At 40.6% G+C, this 14,498-nt stretch overlaps 1 protein-coding gene and 2 pseudogenes across 1 annotated transcript in view; all 3 read left to right on the forward strand.

Moving 5' to 3' along the window:
• Positions 1 to 2,288: 2,288 nt before the first annotated feature.
• The window catches only part of UGT8 (UDP glycosyltransferase 8), a 134,478-nt gene continuing 122,268 nt past the window's right edge, over positions 2,289 to 14,498 (forward strand). Inside the window, exon 1 of the mRNA XM_024119390.1 lies at positions 2,289 to 2,325. The gene's annotated coding sequence lies outside the window, so the exon portion shown is untranslated. The remainder of the gene's footprint in view (positions 2,326 to 14,498) is intronic.
• LOC102988359 (pterin-4-alpha-carbinolamine dehydratase-like) lies at positions 5,389 to 7,026 on the forward strand (annotated as a pseudogene).
• LOC102989204 (lysosome-associated membrane glycoprotein 1-like) lies at positions 7,707 to 14,043 on the forward strand (annotated as a pseudogene).

Here is a 14,498-nt window from a genome sequence, read left to right on the forward strand (position 1 = left end):
ATTGTATATATGTACCACATCTCCTTTATCCATTCCTCTGATGATGGACATTTAGGTTGCTTCCATGTCCTGGCTACTGTAAATAGTGCTGCAATGAACATTGGGGGTGCATGTATCTTTTCGAATTCTGGTTTTCTCCGGCTATATGCCCAGTAGTGGGATTGCTGGGTCATATGGGAGTTCTATTTTTAGATTTAAGGAACCTCCATACTGTTCTCCATAGTGGCTGTATCAATTTACATTTTCACCAACAGTACAAGAGCGTTTCTTTTTCTCCACACCCTCTCCAGCATTTATTGTTTGTAGATTTTTTGATGATGGCCATTCTGACTAGTGTGAGATGATACCTCATTATAGTTTTGATTTGCATTTCTCTAATAATTAACGATGTTGAGTGATGTTCAATTTCCCTGTTTCTCCCAACTCACTGCTTTATAATTCCCTGCTCCTCAGACATAATTTGGTTTAGAAATTTAAATTATTACATCTGCGAAAAACTGGATTTTATTGAATTTTTAGTTCAAAAGTAGACTAGAGCAAATGCTTTTCTACCATAAAAAGGTGAAATTGAGAAAAAGGATAAAATAATAAAGCAAATATTGAATGGACAATTCTGAAGAAACATTTCATTTGAATTAAAATTTGATTGGGAGAACAGATATGTGTGTAGAGGAGGGGGTTGGGAGAGTCAGGGAGGATAACCCCCCGCATCCCTGGGCCGATAAGAATAGATATCCTTCTAAGCAACAGTGAATTGAGGTTCAAACAACATTCTCGTTAGCTGGAACCCTTTTAAACCTAGAACAAAACTATGTAAAATTAGAAGGAAGAGTGATAGGGATTCTAGCATAGAATTTCTAGAATTCTGTAGCTCCAGAAATCATCTAAAGGAATATACTGGACCTCTATCAGCAACTCTGCTTTTATATATTTAGCTTGAAGATGTGCAAAAATTAAACACACATACACTATATTTTTAAAAATAATCTTTTACCTCACTGTACTTTGCTAACATCACTTCATTGACAAAATAGTTTACCTTATTACTGAATACTAGGAAACAGTTCTTTGCAGTTTAGAAGGTTAATAATGATTAAAATAAAAGTTAGTGAACTACCTTTCCAAATTACTCAGTATCATCCTTTGGCATAACATTGGCGAATCACAAGGAAAGGGAGCTGCATGCAGTCAGGCGCTACCGCTAGTGAAATGTTCTCCTTTACATTTCGCATACTTCCTATACTTTGAATCTACTTCCTTCTGTTATAACCACAGCACAGAGAGTGATCAGTTTGGCAGTTTTCACCTTTATAATGAACCATCTGTGTACCAAGTCATTGTTATTAAGCCGCTCAGCTTTGCTCAGGCTGAACATCTTCCTTTCGTTGAGAGATGTTCTTTTGGCCCGCTCATTTGCACTACGTATATAAGCAGTGTGAAGTCGCTAAGAACCCACAGTATCTTAACTGGACTTCAAAGAGCACATATTTCTTTTAATAATCTTTTTAGAAGAAAGACATGTTACAGCTTCTTTGGACTGAGTCCCTGGCAAAGGGCAAGAGGGAAGTTTTTCCTGGTCTGGCATGAATTCTGAAAATTCAGGATCTTCCTGACTGGAGACCTGTATGGTTTGCCCAAGGACATGCCTATAGCCAAGTTTCACGTTCTGCAGGGAACACCTGTGTCTTGGTTGTACTCCAAGATGTTCTAGAAACCTTGGGAAACGCAGCTAGTCCTAAGCAAAGTTTCAAACTGAGAATTGTCTGACTATTTTTCATTTCCCACTTATTTTTTTCTCTCCTCCATCATATTTTATACCCCAGAAACCCCAGGCTCTCATCGTAGCTCTCACTTATCCCCACTTGTACTATGTCAACCTGTTAGAGGCTAGTCTTAATTATTATATTGGAAAAGGAGTGACAAAAGATAGCTAATTTTAATGACTGCATCATTTGCTATCACATATTCTAAAGGCAAACGTGATGAGCACAGATCTATGGCTTCACTCAAAATAATCGAAATTAGAGGTTAGATTTCAGACAGAAGTACAAGCAGGTGAAGAAACATCCTAGAGAGAGAGTCCTTTTCCTTATCTTTTAAGCCCAAGCACATGGGCTCTGACTTCATCTAAGCATGCATTTGGATCTGCTCGGAAAGCGAAGTAACTTATTTAAGGTGTGGCTGGTATTTCATGTTATCACTATGTTAATCTAATTCAAGCAAATTGCAGGGATGCAGGAACCCTATTAATCTCTGAAACATCCTCCTGAAGCTCTAGCGAGAGAAAGGATCCTGTTGTCCAAGAGAAAGGGTCCTGTTCTTTTGGTAAGTCTGTGGGAATACTGAATTTGGGTCATGTTGAAATAGTCGGTTGCCAAAGTGGCCAAAACAATTACTTATTTATGGCTTTCTTATTAAGATGTATATTTAGGCAAGTGTCTGATTCTAAGGTACACCTTCAGGTACCACGCTGGGCATAGGGGAGTGTGATAGATGCCTCCTTGGGAAGAAAATGGAAGGGTGTTTCACAGGCTAAATTCAGAAACAACCAACAGAAAGGCTTAGGGAGACATGGCTTGTCCAAGGAAAAGTGATTTAATAAAAAAGTGATTTCATAAAACTGGACACCAGAGCACTAAGGGGAGGTTTATATAAAATAGGAGATATGGTCAGTATCTGTAAGATAGAAGTTTGGTAAGATAGGACATATAATGTGATACAAAGACATGTAAAACTGACTATAATCAAATCTAAACTGTAAAGTTCTCACGGGTGGCTTCTAAAAGGGTATCCACTGAAGTTACATGAGTTGGGAAGTCTCACTGTAAGAAGTTATGTGATAGATAACAGGTTATTGATATATGAGAGAAAGTACTATGTTTTAAAAAATGCCACAGTGCCATCTGACAATTCAAGTGGTCTGAGACTCTGTGTTAACTCTTGTCACTATTTACCTTTTTGAGTTGTCAGAATTCCAAGACAATGAGGTATAATGGAAAGGACAGGGGAATTGGAACTGGAAGGCCTTTACATCATAAGCTGTTTAGTCTCTCTGAATCAGGCACAGGACTAGAGTGTGTAAGAGCCTTTCAGTTGTATAATTCTGTGATTTTGTGAATATGATGTACATGAAAGCACTGCCGAAATATGCTGGCATAAAATCACAGAATTTTAAAGGAGTGTTTTATCACGGTATGGTGAATGGGTAAATTTTAAAATGTACTTTATTTGTGAGTTTATTCTCAACAAGTTTCTAGTAATGATTAGATATTTCTCCTGATACTTTGTCTATCCTTTGTCAAAAGAAAACCATATATGTGTTGCTACAGAGCTAAAAAAAAAAAAAAAAAAAGAAGTGATGAATGGATAATTGGGGCAGTCTGAGTCTTAACCCCATTCCGGGAGTTGAGTTGCCTGCCAGGGACCTAAATCTCTGACATCAGAGAGAGTAACGTCTTCGTCTGTGTGAGCATAATAAGTCCCGTGTCAGAGTCTTAGGGAGCGTGCACAAACACAGAGATACCGTCCATTTCATTTTTCTGTGTAGAGATGCCCATCCAGTTGGGCCTCGTCTGGCTTGCCCTTACTAGGATAGAGAGAGCTTTCAGGCTGGAGGGCTCAGGCGTCTCAGGAGGACCGCTGCAGCCCACAGGATGGAAGCGGGTGGAGGGGAAGATGGCTGTCTCCAGAGCAAACTCTGCCTCCCCCGGAGCAGGTTAGGACAACAGATGCTTATTAGCAACAACAGGAAGACCTGGCAGACACCTTGGGGATGAAGTACAATAACTTCCACATGCTTTACATCATTCCAAGAACATCACTTTTAAAAACACTGTTGAGGTTTTGCTTTTTTGGTTTTTTTTTTGGTTTAGAATTTGTTTTTAGTTTTTATTAGAGTAGAGTTGCTTTACAATGTTGTGTTAGTTTCTACTGTACAGCAAAGTGAATCAGCTCTATGCATACATATACCCCCTCTTTTTTGGATTTCCTTCCCATTTAGGTCGCCACAGAGCATTGAGTAGAGTTCCCTGTGCTATACAGTAGGTCCTCATTAGTTATTTATTTTATACATGGTATCAATAGTGCATATGTGTCAGTCCCAGTCTCCCAATTCATGCCTCCCCTTCCCCCTTGGTATCATGCATTTGTTCTGTACATCTGTGTCTCTATTTCTGCTTTGTAAATAAGATAATCTATACCAATTTTAACACTGTTGAGTTTTTAAAGAACTCTTTTTGGATCTACTTTAAGATAATTTTTTTGGGGGGTGGGGGGTACGCCGGCCTCTCACTGTTGTGGCCTCTCCCGTTGCGGAGCACAGGCTCCGGACGCGCAGGCTCAGCGGCCATGGCTCACGGGCCCAGCCGTTCCGCGGCATGTGGGATCTTCCCGGACCGGGGCACGAACCCATGTCCCCTGCATCGGCAGGCGGACTCTCAACCACTGCGCCACCAGGGAAGCCCTAAGATAATTTTTAATCAATGTATTATAGCTTGATGGATAAGAGTTCAACTCTGATTTGGAATCAGACTCCCTGGCCTCAAAACGCACTTTACCATTTACTTTGAGCAAATTATTTAACCTTCTTGTGTGTCAGTTTTCTTATTGGTAAAATGCTGATAAAAAGGATATGTACCTTAGAGGATGGCCGAGAGGATAAAAGGAGTACTTAGTAAGTGCTTATCAGTAGAATGACCAATATTTATTAGTTTTTATTATTGTTATTTTTATGTAAAACAAACAGATTTCTGTAACTAAAACCTCAGGCAGCTGATAAATGTGTTTATTAAGTCCGAACTCCACTGGCATTTCTTTTTCTTTTATTTCTTTTATAGTCTAGGTCAGATGTACTATTCCAGAAATCTTTCAAGCTTCTAATTGCTCTCAGGGCCATCCACCATTATGCCTGTCATTCAATTTTTTTTTTGGTAATTCCCCATTTTCTGTCTCTTACTAGCTTTAAACAAAGTTGTAAAATGTGTGAAACCAGTAGACACTAACCCTGACCCCATTATTTCATACTCTGAATTATTAGCTTTAAGTGTTTTTCTTTGCCTATCTTGTTCTTTATTAAGCATCCCACCCAGGGAGGGATAAATTGGGAGATTGGGATTGACATATGCAGACTGCTATATATAAAATAGATAATAAGAACCTACTGTAGAGCACAGGGAACTCTACTCAATACTCTGTAAATGACCTATATGGGAAAAGAATCTAAAAAAGAGTGGATATATGTATATGTATAACTGATTCACTTTACTGTACACCTGAAACTAACACAACATTGTAAATCAACTATACTCCAATAAAAATTAATTTAAAAAACACAAAAGGTTGAGAGTTACAAAAAAAAAAAAAAAAAAAAAAAGCATCCCACCCAAGAGCCTTCTAATGATATGGTATGGACCTTTCATTTTATTCTCTCAGTTATTATAAAAATTTAGATGGTAGGTATCCCTTAGAAATATGGAACTATAGGACACGCTCGTCTCCTCTGCTGCCACCTGCTGCGGCCGGCATCCACGCTGCACACAGCATGGCTGGCAAAGCACACAGGCTAAGTGCTGAGGAGAAAGGCCAGCTGCTGCCAGACCTGCGGGCCATGGGGTGGAACAAGCCAGAAGGCCAGGATGTCACCTTCTAGCAGTTCCATTTCAAAGACTTCAGTAGGGCTTTTGGCTTCATGATGAGAGTGGCCCTGCCTGCAGGCTGAGAAACTGCACCACCATCCTGAACGGTTTAACATTTACGGCAAGGCCCACATCACCCTGAGCACTCAGAGTGTGCGGGCCTTTCAGAACTGGACATAAATCTGGCCAGCTTCATCGAGCAGGTAGCAGTGTCCATGACACAGACCCTGCCCTTCCTCTCTGGGTTCTTCAGGGGAAAGGGGGGACTGAACTGGGGATCCAGAGAGGGAAGTGGGGAGCCCCGAAATGTTGCTGCAGTCAAAACTGACAAGTCTCTGCCATCGAACAAGGCCAGCATCACCGCCAACAGCAGAACTTAGACCACTTTTCCCCACACCACTCTCTTCCTCCTCGGGGCTCCTTTACATGTACACTGATTTGAATAAGTTCTTCTCTTGCTTTACAACTTTCCAGCGATAGCAACGATTTCTTTCCAGGCAGTGTCTTGCTCCCTTCCTGATTCATTTCCCAAGAAGCTGTGATGGAAAGTGTGTCTAAGATAAAGTCTGATCTTAGAAACGAGAACCCTAATGTCATCCTCATCCTATGTGACAGACATGCATGTGCTATTATGCCTCAAATAAAAACACTGTTTCACTTGGAAAAAAAAAGAAATATGGAAGTATAAAGTTCAAAATTTCCACTCCTTTATTCTCCTCCCACGTCTGCCTGTGCCTCAGTTCTCTCCATCTCCAGGAGATGATCAATAAAAGATGATCAATGAAATAGATGATCAATTAAAGCCCCCCAAGAATTGACACAGTCTTACAAAGTCCCACAAATATCTTCTAGCTTGTGCTGTTACAGATAAACTTCAGATTCTGTGGTTTTGCACACTTCTTAATGCACAGCCTGTCTTCTGTTCCTATTCTTGCAAACAGTTCTTAGAAAGCAGTGAGTAGAAAGCTCTCACTGGTGTTAACAAGTGAGAAATGACAACTTTCTAGTGTTATTTCTCCTAGTAGATACACCATTAGCCTAAAATAAAATTCATGATGATCTCAACGTGACGGTGGGCAGAGCAAATGACCAGTATGGATGCTGGCAGCTTCTCAGGACCATATCAGTGATTATATGCAGGCACTACTTATTCCATCAATGATGTCTCTAAGCAAATTATCTCTGAAGATAAAACATGTTCCTTGTTTAGGTCAGTTCTGCCTGAGATGATATTTTACACAAGCTTTACAAAAGACCCTGTTAAGACAAGCTAGTTTTACCTGCAATCGTTTTTCACCGTAACTAACTTTTATGGGTGACATTGGTAACATATACTATGTGTTGATAAACGCAATGAATCACTTTTTATCATTTTAAAATCACTTCCACTTTTACAAAAGCTCCTATAAAGCCATAGTACCTGGAATTTTATTTCTCTTTCACCTAGAACATCTTTCTAACAGTTACAAAATTACCTGGAAGGGGCAAAAAAAAAAAAAAAATGGAATGAGAAATATCACTCCTCTGTTCTTCAGAAAGAAGAATAATAAGCATTTCTAGAGTGCCTATCACTCTCCAGGAAGTGTGTTTGGCACTAGAGATATATATGCATTTCAGTCAGAGATTTTCCTTGTTGTCAAGTATTTTATAATTTTTAAGAGAAACTTAGAAAAATATAAAAGGATACAATCATATGTTAAAAGTACATATAATCAAAAAAACACATATAGTCATGTAAGAATGCAACTGTGCTCAAGATACTATAAGAGTTCAAATGAGCGACATTTAATTCAGACTGTAGGTACCAGAAACGTTTTTCAGAACAGGTGACTTTCACTGAGCGTGTGTGTGTGTGTGTGTGTGTGTGTGTGTGTGTGTGTGTGTGTAAAATTACCTAGACACAAAAGGTGGGATCTCATTCCAGGAGCAGGAAAACAGAACATAAGCATTGTCCATGAGAAAATAATTAGGCCCAATGGTTCCAGTATCCCATTAGATGCTCTGACATGGGTTGGAAGATGAAGATAGCAGAACGGAGACCAAAGACCCCTTAGGTGTCCGTGAAGCCGTGGGATGACCGTAAAACAGTGTAAGATGAATGCGTCGTGTCACGGACCCTTCTTTCTGTCATTGCTGCTCACTGCACTTGTGCCTGCGCCTCACTTCTCTCCATCTCCAGGAGACTGACAGTCTCCACTGCTCTACGCAAAGGCCATCCCTGCTAAAATGTCCCCCTTTAGCACCATCAGTGGCATTTTGGAATTATCTCAAGCTATGGAAAGAACCAGAATCAACTTACAGGTATTGTAAATCCCCCCAGTTATTATCATGTCGCTTCCATTCTCTGCTACGTACATTCTTTATAAATACAACGTTCTTTCCTGTCGTGTTGGAAATGTGAGCCCACTGTGACTAAGGTCATATTTAATACAGACCAACATTTTGTTGGCACTCCCTAAATGTTAAATAGTAACGAGAGGAGATGAAGTAGTACAAGAGCAAGAAAGTGATTAAAATAGATCCCAATCGATTCCAGCTGCATTAGAAACATAAGGGGAAAAAGTGAACACTTATTATCAAATTATAAAACCGAAAATATGTCTAGGAAAGTGTGGGCTATTTAAAAATCATTAGACGGTTTTGAACTGAAATCCCTTAAAACTATACGACAAAAAAGTCTTTTCCAGATGTCCTTTATACCGATATGGAGAACGTAAAATATACTTCCCTTACAATTTGGATTTTTAAACATTTATTTATAATCATATTAAAATGTGAAGTTTTACTCATTGTTTTAGATATTTAGTCAGGTGAATATCTGACTAATGAATAACACATGGTACAGAAAATATATATATACATTTTAATTTTAGCTTTTCTGAAGCCCATTGTTCATTTCAGGCTGCCTTACTGAGAGTCCTTGCACTAAACGCCTCTGGTTGCATTCCATTCAAGACAAAGGCATATTTTAGGGATGTACCTCTCACAAAGAGGTATTGATGGACCAGGAATCAGAGTTTGGACAAATGAACATTTCATTATAACACAGCCTAATTGTTAAAGCTCTTCTTATTGAAAAGAATAAAAATTTCATTAGTCATCACAGTAGCTCGGCATGAACTCCTCCTCTTTTTCCCCACAATGCACAGTAAGAATGGCAGTTTTGAGCTTATCATTGAACATTTTGGAAATGTTGGTTCCTCCTTCCTTTTGCTCTAAATACACTAAGAAGTATTTTAGTAACAATTATGAAAAAAAAATTGGTAATAATTTTAAGCTAAACTTTATTCGTGGAATTGTGAAAAAAAATCTCAGCGATCACAGGAAAATTCAATTTAAGAGCTGCCTGGAAGGCCTGCTTTTTTCATTTTAGGGCCCTGGGATCGTTTTATGGGATAATAAGGATTCATAGGACCACCCTAAAGCTCAAATAAGATAAAGACGTAAGTACTTTAGAAACTATAAAGGTTTTATAGAGCTAAGGGAATAAAATTTGCATTGGTAATTCTTATCTCTATACAGCTTTTAATTTTAGTATCTTTTCAGCTTCTCCAGGAAAGATATGTATTGATCACTGCCCTAAGTGTAAAAACTGAAACAGGGAAGGGCCAAGATACAGTGAAGATCACTAATCTGGCACTCAGAATTCCTGTTATTAATTAGATGATAATGTTGAGTATGTCATGTAAACAGCTGACAGCTTAGTGTGTCCTAGTGGTGAAAATGCGGTGGGTAGACTAGATAAAGAACACAAATGCATAGCAACCAATGGCCCTCACACCTGAGCGTGCATTGCTAATTGATCATAGAAGTGGTTCTGGCTAAGATAATGCCATCTCAGAATCTTTCTTTTTTTTTTTTTTTTTTTTTTTGTGGTACGCGGGCCTCTCACTGTTGTGGCCTCTCCCGTTGCGGAGCACAGGCTCCGGAGGCGCAGGCTCAGCGGCCACGGCTCATGGGCCCAGCCGCTCCGCGGCATGTGGGATCTTCCCGGACCGGGGCATGAACCCGTGTCCCCTGCATCGGCAGGCGGATTCTCAACCACTGCGCCACCAGGGAAGCCCCATCTCAGAATCTTTGTTGACAGTATGCCAATCAAAGCTGGCTCTCCAGGAACTAGACAGTCTCTAAGAGTTTCCTTTTCCAGGTCTAAGAACCTATAGTTGTCACCTGTGAACGTAGATCAATCGCATTATCCATTCTCACCTTTATTACTCCTCCTCCCTCATCTCCTACTTCTCTCTCTCACTCAGCCTGCTCCAGTCACACTGAAGGTGTGTCTTTGTCTCACAGACTTCGCAAAGACTATACCCTCTGCCTAGAACACTCTACTCTCACGTGCCCACGTACTCACTCTGTTATCTTCCCCAAGTCTTCACTAATCTCAGCCTTTCAGTGGTGTTCACAGGAGTTGGTAAACTATAACCCATGGGCTGAATCTGGCCCCCTGTCTGTGTTTGTATGGCCCACAAGGTAAGAATGGCATTTACATTTTCAGTTGAAAAATACATAAGTCAGAAGAAGAATTATATTCTGTGGCACATGGAAATTACATGAAATTCAAATTTCAGTGTTCATAAAGTTTTATTGAGACACAGGCTGCTTTTGTGCTAAAATGGTCGAGTTGAATGGTTATGGCAGAGACCACATGGTCCACAAAGTGTAAAATATTTACTATCTGGTCATTTACAGAATAAGTTTGCCTACCCCTAGGATACACTTAACATTTTGTTAATTGCTGGAAGTACTCACCGGCAATCCTGATGCCCTCTCAATTTTTAAAAATAACATTTATCACGTTGTACCATACACTGTCCTTGTATATTATGTATATTGTCTCTCCATAAGAGCACAAATTCCATGAAGTCAGAGGATTTTGTCCACTTTATTATCTGATATATTCCCAGTGTCCTGAACAGTATCTGGTACATAGTAAATAGTCAATAAATATAATTCTGGAATGAATGAATTATATGGAAGATACCTGCGTTACATAGAACTATATTAGATGGAGTAGTCACAGGAGACTTCAGGAGAAGATGATATTTTAGTGTTAAAGGGTACAAAAGACTTAGGGAACATTTTTCCTAGAAAGGGGTACTGAATGAAAGAACATGTGTGTAGGGTAGCCTAGATGTGATGCAGGGCCCGGGAGGTAGAGAGGAGTTGGAAAGTAGGCTGAGCCCAGGTTGTGGAAGACTTGGAATGTCTGATTAAGATGCTTGAGTATAATCTTATAAAAAATAGGTATTTCAGAAAGATCTGTCTGGTAATGATACGATATATACAGTATGAGTTGGAGCGGGTAAAATATATGTGAGAATTGTAATAGCCTGGGTTCAGGCTTCTAAGATTGGACAGTGGCAGATGAAGTGAAAGGGAAAGGACACAGGGAGAAAGGAAGGCATAACCAATGGTACCTTCACTACTGTGACCTTTGGTGAAAAAATGTTTTTGTCAAAAGTTGAAAGGCAGCAGAAAAGAGAAAGCATTAAAAAATAGAAACCAGTCTGCTTCAGTTCTTTGTAGTTTATTGAATAAATATGCATACAGTTCCCAGTTTAAGACTTCTGTAGATTTTATGCCTCAGAGAAGGCATATATGATGATAAACCTGACAATATAAACAAAACCAATTAGATTTTAGTAGAGTTAGATTAGTTGAACTACTTCAGAATGAAGTCAGAATGGGTTTCACTCAGGTAGATTTTACTTGTGCCATTTGTGTTAAATAGAGATAATAAATCCAAATATACATGATAGTGCCTAAAATTTTTTTGTAAAAGTAGTAGCATGACGTAATTCTAAGTGAAAGACAAGAAAATATCACATACAATTTGATACAGTTTATGTAAAATTTTATATATACTTAAGATGGAATTTTAGGCTGTATTCTCTTCTCCATATTTTCTGTATTATTTGAGCTTTTTTTTCCTGCAAGGACTATATATATATATATTTTACAATCACAAAAGAGCTATTTTTATATTAAACTATTAAAAATGACAGGTTGGATGTATAGCAAAAATCTCCATAGATTTGTTTAGATATTAAGAACAGATTCATGCTACAAATCATTTATTTGCTATGAAGAGAATTAGGAAGTATTTAGCAAAGTTTGAGATAATTAATGTTCAAATAAGCTGTCAAGTACATTTGAAATGTTTTTAGTCTAGTAAGAACAAGCAATTGACTGATTAAGATTATGAATTTTGGAAACTAGACCTCGGTCCAACGGCAAAGAATCACTTGTTGCTTGAGTCATCTTTAAAATGGATTATGGTAATCTTCCCTTGAAGGGTGATTTAAAAGAATTAATATAAAGGATATAAAACACCTGTCTAGTGAGTAGCTGTTCCAAAAATGATAGCTATTATTATTAAGAATTGGGTAAGTACTAAATAAAATAAATCAGAGTTTGAGAGTCAAGCTACATTTACTTAATCCTTAATTTGTTCCACTTAATGCCACGAAGTACTGTGCTAAGTACAGGTGAATACATGTATTGTCGAGGGCCTGCCCTGTCTTTAAGGTATAAACAATATGTTTAATAAGGTGTTACAGATGGTATGACTCAAGTTCCTATACGACAGAGAACTGAAATCAGGCCACCTCCCCAGTGAAAGTTCAGCATATAAAACTATGTGCTTCGGTATGCCCTGATGCTTTTCACTAAAAACATATGTAAAAGCACTTCTATTTGGAAGCTGTTCTTTTATTCATCCATTCATTGAACAGTTATATATTGAGCATCTTCCATTTTCAAACATTCTTCTTGGAGCTGGCCCTATACCAACCGAGACAAACAAGATTTCTTCTCCCGCGGAAGTTTCAATCTAATGAAGGCAGAAAAATAGGAAAAAAATAGAGAAGATAAATTCAGTCAATACTATAAAGAAAAGCAGACACGCTGGTATGATGGACTAAGCTAATTTAACTTAGATAGTTGAGTAAAGGCTTTTCTGAGCAAGGAGTATCTGACCTGAAACCTGAATGATGAAGCTTCTGTCATGTAGAGAGAGAAAAGTTGACAGGAGGGAATTCCAGACTCAGGAAATAGCTAGTACAAATCACCTAAGGCGGGGCCAAACTTAACCGGTTCAATAAACAGAACTGTTTTAAACTATGGTTGAAGAAACAGGGGAAAGAGAAGGAAGCTGTGAAGTCAGAGAAGTGTTCTCAACTATAAGCTTGAATATGAACTCCCCTGTGTAGCAGAAAGTTACAAAGAATCCTGACGTTTCAAAATGCAAGGATTGAATTCAATATTCTAGAACACTTGAGGTCATCTACTCTACCTAACCGTGTAATTCATTTATTTATTCGCCCCACAAGTATTTGGGGACTTCCCTGGTGGTGTAGTGGTGAAGAATCCGCCTGCCCAAAGGGAATACTTCTGTCTCCAGTCTCCTGATAGCTGTTGGAAGAGGCCATATGCTGACCCTCACAAGTTTCACAAGAAATGCAACACGTTAGTGTCCATCTGATGCGTTTTGTTTGTAACCTGTCAGATACAGGGATTTTCCCCAATTCGAGCTCCAGGGCCATCAAGGCTGTGGAATCCGTAACCGACATCAAGGCGGACGTAAACAAAAAGTACAGGTGTGTGAGCAGCAAACCAGATCCGCATGCGCAACGTGACCATCGGGCTCCGTGACGCCACCCCCCAGGCCTACCTCTCCAGCAACAGCTTCTGCAGGGAGGAGACGCACTGTAAGACTGGCCCTCCCCGCCCACCCCGGCGGCGCCGCCCCAGTCCTCGCCCACCCCGGCGCCCAAGGGGCCCTCGGGGTCCAAGTACAACGTGAGCGTCACCAGCGGGACCTGCCTGCTGGCCAGCATGGGGCTGCGGCTGAACGTCACCTGCAGGACGAGGGACAACACAACGGTGACCAGAGAGTTCAGCATCAACCCCAACAAGACCACCTCTGGGGGGAGCTGCACAGCCCAGCTGGTGACCCTGGCGCTCCAGTTTGCGATGAACGCCAAGCTGCAGCCGGGTTTTCCGGCAAGGAGTCCAGCTGACGCCGACTCCGCCCGATGCCGGAGACCCCGCCTTCAAGGCCGCCCACGGCCCGCTGAGGGCGCTGCCGGCAGCCGCCTGGAACTCCTGCGAGGGCAACGCCGAGGAGCGCGTGCAGGTCCCCGAGACCTAGTCAGGGTGCGGGTCGGCGTTCCGCGTGGACGGGGACGAGTTTGGGCCTGTGGAGGAGTGTCAGCTGCGTGAGAACAGCATGCTGCTCCCCATCGCCGTGGGCGGCGCCCTGGCAGGGCTGGTCCTCGGCGTCCTCATCGCCTACCTTACTGGCCGGAAAAGGAGCCACGCCGGCCGCCAGGCCGTCTAGCCGGCCGCCCGCACCCGCCGCGGACCGGCAGCAGCTGCACGGCCTCGGGCCGGTTCCCTGGGCTTAGATTGCTGTTGAGGGAGGCACCCTTTCTTGCAAACTGGTTTTCACATCTGCTTTATCCAATGTGAAGTTCACCCGGCCACGGTTACTATTCACAAAAGAGCAACTATGGAAATGACGGTGTTAATTTTGCTAACTGGGTTAAATATTTTGCTAACTGGTTAAACATTAATATTTACCAAAGTAGGACTGGAAGGGGGGTGGGGGGTAAGAGAGCTTTTCTAAATGGGCACTGGCTCCACTATCATTTGGCTTTTTAAGATTCCGGTGTTTGATCGCTTCACTCTTTACTCAGGTGTAAGCCTCGCAAAGGGAGAGTCTCTGGTCTTAATGCTTTTTTTTTTTTTTAACATCTTTATTGGAGTATAACTGTTTTACAATAGTGTGTTAGTTTCTCCTTTACAACAAAGTCAATCAGTTATACATATACATATGTTCCCATATCTCTTCCCTCTTGC

This window comes from Physeter macrocephalus, chromosome 7 (genome assembly GCF_002837175.3).
Source record: "Physeter macrocephalus isolate SW-GA chromosome 7, ASM283717v5, whole genome shotgun sequence".
Taxonomy (NCBI): Eukaryota; Metazoa; Chordata; class Mammalia; order Artiodactyla; family Physeteridae; genus Physeter; species Physeter macrocephalus.